Genomic DNA, 5,823 nt, shown 5'->3' with positions numbered 1-5,823 from the left:
TTGCCTTATTTTGTCCCCTAATAATGATTTTCCATTCGCACGCACGCCATATGTTATGGTTTCGTATTTTTATTTAAGAAATAAAACAAACGAAAAACGTCTTGTGCGTTGCAGGTGGGTCACAAGGTCACGAACCAGATGGCAGTCTTTGAATGTTTGTTGTTCTCAGGTTTGTCGTTCTGCGATGCCAGGTTCGGTTACACAGTATCCATCAGCCTTAACCAATCAACAAAACACGTGAATCATTCAGTGAACCGAGATGAAAAATAAAGTAGACTTATCAGATGCTGGCCGCTTTGGCTGTTGTTGAGCTACGCTAACAAGATACCATGGGCCTGCAGTATTCTGTGTTTGTTTAAAAATGCACGACCGAAAAGACATGGCACTGGCCTTCTACAGGGGAGATCCTTCCTTAGGCCCGCTGCCGAGGATTAGTGCGAACTTCCCCTTCCCGACACCACCCCTTTCGGCCTTCCCTCCGGGTAAACAAATCGTTGGCAAAAGGCAGAGGGAGGAACGAAGGGGCAAGTCGCGGCTGCTTTTGTGTTTCTGCCACGCTGTCGTTGCTGCACTGCATGCGTAGCAGAGTTCATCAGCCGCTATACGCTCGATTATTTGTTAAATGGACCCTGCGAAAAACGGGAAAGTATTCTAGACAGGCCAGACGACACATTTTTGGATTAATGCGCTACTACCTGTTTACACCTTGCAAAGAATTTCTTAGAGACTTCAAGGTAAATGCTGTGTTACCCTACGAAGACCTTGGGCACTTTGCACTGGGATCGCCCTGATCCGAGCCACATTCAGCTCGCTGAGTGCGCGAGTGGTGATGCTTTTAGAGCGGCGCGCGCGAGCGGCAGCTGAAGCCGGGCAGGCGCGATCGTTACGTATCATGTTCACCGATTACGGGATCTGGCTGACGTGCAGACAAAAGGCGGATGGTAATGATACGTGTGCCCCCCACCCCACCCCCGTTCGTCCTCCCTCCTGATCACATCGATAAGTCGGGTAGGCGCGCTTACGCACACGATGTGAGACAGTGGTTAAAACGATGTAGAATCGAGGAATTTTCCCTCGTTTTAAGATTGAAATGGGTTAGCCTGGATATTGTGAAGGAGGGCATTGGGCATTATTGTATCCTCTACTGTTATGTACTACCAGTGTAACACACTGTATTTAGACCTAGCTATGTTTATTGTTTTCGTTGTCGTCAGTATTTTCAAGTTTAACGCCTTTGCCGTCACGTCGTCTGCTGGGGATGTTTACCTCAGTCATCCCCAAAGCCGAGTGCTATTGGTACAAATAGGTCCCCCGGAGCCTCCCTCCCCTCGGTCCCACGGGGGCTCCCCGGGCTGCGCCGGGCACCGCCGCCACCGCGCGGACAATGACTTGTAATGCGATCAACAAGACGTCATCACGTTAGTCGTCGTGAGACCAGCTTCCCCTCTCATCCACCCCCTTCCCCACTCCCGTCTTACTCTACTTCCATGTGGCTCCAGTCCGCCCGAGTCGTACCCTCCCTAGTAGCACAGAACTGTCGTACGACTGTCGGACAACAGTAGAAAAAAGATACGAACCATCGCTGCGATATACGAAGTGAGAAAAATGATTCTATCGCTAGTACTATGTTTTTTTCTGGGAACGAAAATCTTTATCGGCCAGCTATCGTAATGGAAGCGGAAAACCACTGTTGTTGATTTGACCAGGAATTGATAAAATTGCAACAGAATGGTAGATAGTTTAAATTTGATAGACCGGCGACAACCGTCTTACTGTGGAAAAGCCAGCACTGTTGGATTTTCGTTGTCACAATAATTGGCCGATTGAAAAAAAAATTGCACTATGTGCGACGACAGTTTTGTGTTACTAGGACTCTACTGCTCTGGCCTTCAAATGCGATGGATTCTTCTTGTTTCCCTCGCGCACTGCGGGCTGCACTGGCCCTGGCTGCTACTCTCTTGATTCGCCCGGAGGGCGAGCCGAGGGAAAGAGAAAGGGGGACAAGCGGGGGAGGACAACAGCGCGCCGTGGCGGTGGGAGCAATCTGCGCATCCCCGGAGTTAACCCCGTCTGGGGACTAACGAGATTTGGGTCCTACCAGCCTGGCCGGCAGGGTGGAGGGGGGTGGGGGGGTTAAAGGGGCTCTCTTACCTGATGCCGGCCATAGGGATGCGGTCGCGCGGGGTGCGTCTCGCTGCTACTCCGCAATGCCCTGTGGCGCCGCCTCTGCTGCAGTGTCCTCGCCTAAGGAGCTGCGTGCGCCACACGGCGACCCTTTCCTAAGCCGTTTAACAATAAGCGACCATGGTCCATTTAACAAACCACCAACATCGTTTGAAATTCATTGCTCCCCCGCTCCCCCTGCCCCTTTCCCTTCTCTTGGCTGTGTGTTGTGCCAGCCACTTGATATTCGGGTCATAAGCGCGCAGTGCCGCGGGGCGCGCTGACAGTGCACGGGCTGTCAACCCTTTCGTAGGCTCGCGCCCCACCCGCTCCCCTCCCTCCGCCAGGACCGGGATGCCGTAAATAATGCATATCGGTGTGATTGGGTTAGCAGGGAGCCGCGGCGTTTTGCTGCTCCGCGATACGAACCCCTCCCATGACAACCGAACTATCCTCGTGTCTCCGGGACAAACCTCCCCACGCTTGTGAATACAGTCGCTTATACAATGTTCACATAACCCCTCTTCTTCTTTTTCGATATCCAACGCCGTGTGTAGTCTATACCCTGCTATGTGCCACACGCTTATATTTTACACTTTACGTTGCCGGATAAAGTTAGTTTCTTCGACTTTGTCGTTCCTTAAATGAAATGATCCTACACTCTCCCTGGGGGCTGATATTAAAAATAAAGGTTTGGAGAGTAGCATATGATAAAGCGCTTAAAATTGTTTTCGAACGTGAAACTGATGCAAGTGCGTCGTGCGACAGCTGTCACTTTTCGCCTTGGTGGCAGAGCTGCGTGCAGACCGCTTCTTGTAGCCGGGAGGTAGCCCCATGCGCCGAGCACCTGTTCCTGATTCCATTTGGATGACCTTTTTAGGGACCCAGCGCTGGGGCGGGCCTTTTTGTGAGTCTGGAGCCCCGGCTGGGGTGGTGTGCGGCACACTGTGCGCAGCACTTTATGGCAGGTGTTGCGTTATGCGAGAAGTGGTTGTGTTGCCGACTAACGGGCTTTGCAGTCTGAAAACAGCTCTTGTTTGAAATAAAGCCATGTTGCATATGCAGGAATGGAAGAAAAGTACAATTTTACTAGTAAATCAAAATGATCATAGCAGAAGACATTTAGAGTGGTAGGTATCGCTTGTTAAAGAAATCTCTGGGATTTTCCGAAGTAGTCGTGCACTAAATTGCTAACATCCTTCCTTTGGATTTCCAAACGACCGCCGTGGTAGGGCTTAATAAAAAAAAATCTGCAGATACCACTCTTTTTTTAAAGTTGACAATGAACATTTTTACTGTCAAATAATGTTTGCTAACATGTGGACAATCTTCGTGAAATCTCACGAAATTTCTATCTAAATTTGTTATGGCAAAATTTCCTCTAACTCTTACGAACAAAAGCTACAGAGATCTGCGGTTGTCTATGTTATAGTCGTCTCGGTGTTCTATGCCTTCCGTGGGACGACTTGCTCTACCGTTTACCGCCGGCCGCCTTATATGTCCTCTCACTCTATTGTTTTCGCCCTGCGTGAGGACTCAAAGAAAGATAATGATTCGGAAAACAGACGCAACGCCGTAAAAATACACGGCGAGCAAACACACACACACACGGGGCTCATACAGCTCCCCCCAGACGAGAGACACTATCGGATGCCGTCTACCAGACGCGGGCACACTTCCTCTCAGACCACATCCAGGCGCCTCCCCCTTCTCGATGATGTCGACCTGCGCGGAGCTTGAGATGTCACACATGTTCGCGTTGCGCGAACGGAAGCCAGGCGCCATCTCCTCTCTCTGTCTCTCTCTTTCACACGCGCTCTCACACACAGTCACACACACACAACCCTCCCTTCCCTCTCGCCTCTCCCTCCCCCCCAGCCGAGGTCTCAAAACTAGAGCAAAATAATTGACTGCTTCGTTATCAGAAAGTCCACACAGTGTCAATGCGTCTGCGTGTGTGTATACGTATGTGTGCGTGCTTTTGAATGGATCTGCTTCTACCTGGACTGCTTTTGTTTGCCGTGTCGACAGCCCCTTTGGCTCGGCCTAAGCCCAGTCGGGCGCGACCATAGATTCCTCCCGCCCAGGTGGCGCCTCACCTCGCTCGGGCGGCGCGGCTGGCGCGGCGTGGCGCTGCGCTGCTTCCCACACTAGGTGAATCGGACAGTCATCCTCGCCTCTCCACCCGCACTATCATCAACTGTCATCACGGCGCGCACCGCACAGCGCCGCACAGCCATTGTCTGAGTGTCATCTCATGTTAGGGGTGACGACACACATTGCAGGACGACAAATCTCTTTTGATTTCATTTTAGAAATGTTGTTGGGACACAACGCATGCACTCAGTGAACTTGATTAGCAGCATGCATTTCCATTTAGCATGTATTATTATTACATGTGACTTTCTTAAAAAAGAAATACCTAACTGCTGAGTTTTTACAAAATTTTCGTAAAATTTCGATGCACTATAAATGTGACTAATTGTGTGCTCACTTGCTGCGGGACCACAGTACCTGCTGGCGCCCGTCTCGCTGTCCCACGGACACCGCCACTGTCCCGCCCAGGAACATGTACCACATCGGTTTCCTACGGCGGGGGTTATTTTTATTTGGCGTGGCGTTTCCTCCTCTCCTGGGGCCGAACAAACGCGCAGAGCAAAGGCCCCCTCCCGCTGTTCTGCGCCATGGCCTCGGGTTCGTTCTGCCACGCCACGTCGCGCCTCGTGTGCTCTCGGAGCCATCCAGACGAGGCCATGCCCGCCCTGCGCCCGCCCGCCAGCCAGCAGGCAGCCAGCAGGCAGCCAGGCCCCTTGAGTAGAGTCGTACGGTGTGTCCCCTCCACCTCCCGGCCCGGGCCGGGCCCAGGCGCCATGTTATTGGTAGACCTCAAATTACTGGGCTGCCCGCCTGAGCATTGAATGATGTTGCTCATTTCGCAGGATGTGGACGATTGTGTGAGCAGGATACGTGACTGGGGATGGCAGGGTGGCAGGAGGTATCCGGGGTATCGGTCGGAAGTACTGCCAGCCAGCACTGTTAGGAAGAGTGTACTGTATTTTGATGTTCTGCTCTGTATACTAAGCTAGGAGGTCCAGGATTTCAGCTGGCATGATGAAGCATAAACTATTGCGAAGTGTGAAGTTCAGTACTATTCGTGATGACTAATTCTGTCTGTTTTCTTTATTTTTGCAGACGGAGGCTGCATTACGACCCCAACGACGAAAGGTGTGTATTTAACCAAATACTTTAAAATTTTATATCTAAAGTATTGCGACCTAGTTAGAAAAATGAAAACCGACAACTGTTGCAGAGAAGTTGATTCTTTTAGCTGGCAGAGAACAGTAGAAACATCTCATGTCGATAAGGGTGCATACAAGTGGGGATCGAATTATTATTTTTTGCTATTCGTGGGAAATAGCACTGTATGTAGCGCCAGTGCTTAGCCACAGACAGCCCAAAACCAACAAACCCTGAAAGATCGACTCGAATGACTTGCCCAAAAAAGGAACTTACAGCTTGGCGGGGACTGAGACGTCACTGAAGGGGCAGCAGAAAAGGCCTAAGCACAAACAAAAAACACCGTCTGTGTTTGTTTAAGAAACTACGTTTGCAATCAGATCTGTTTCCCCTGCCAGCGCAAGCCACCCCCCCCCCCTCTCC

At 51.0% G+C, this 5,823-nt stretch overlaps 1 protein-coding gene across 1 annotated transcript in view; it reads left to right on the top strand.

Annotated features, from left to right (window-relative positions):
• LOC113205069 (threonine aspartase 1-like) overlaps nt 1-5,823 on the top strand; it is a gene marked incomplete at its 5' end in the record, with an annotated part of 95,269 nt that overhangs the window by 75,460 nt on the left and 13,986 nt on the right. The window contains 1 exon segment of the mRNA XM_026420530.2: nt 5,356-5,388.

The sequence above is a fragment of the Frankliniella occidentalis genome, unplaced genomic scaffold (genome assembly GCF_000697945.3).
Source record: "Frankliniella occidentalis isolate FOCC.00 unplaced genomic scaffold, Focc_3.1 Scaffold15, whole genome shotgun sequence".
Taxonomy (NCBI): domain Eukaryota; kingdom Metazoa; phylum Arthropoda; class Insecta; order Thysanoptera; family Thripidae; genus Frankliniella; species Frankliniella occidentalis.
This window is presented reverse-complemented; position numbering and strand designations above follow the sequence as displayed.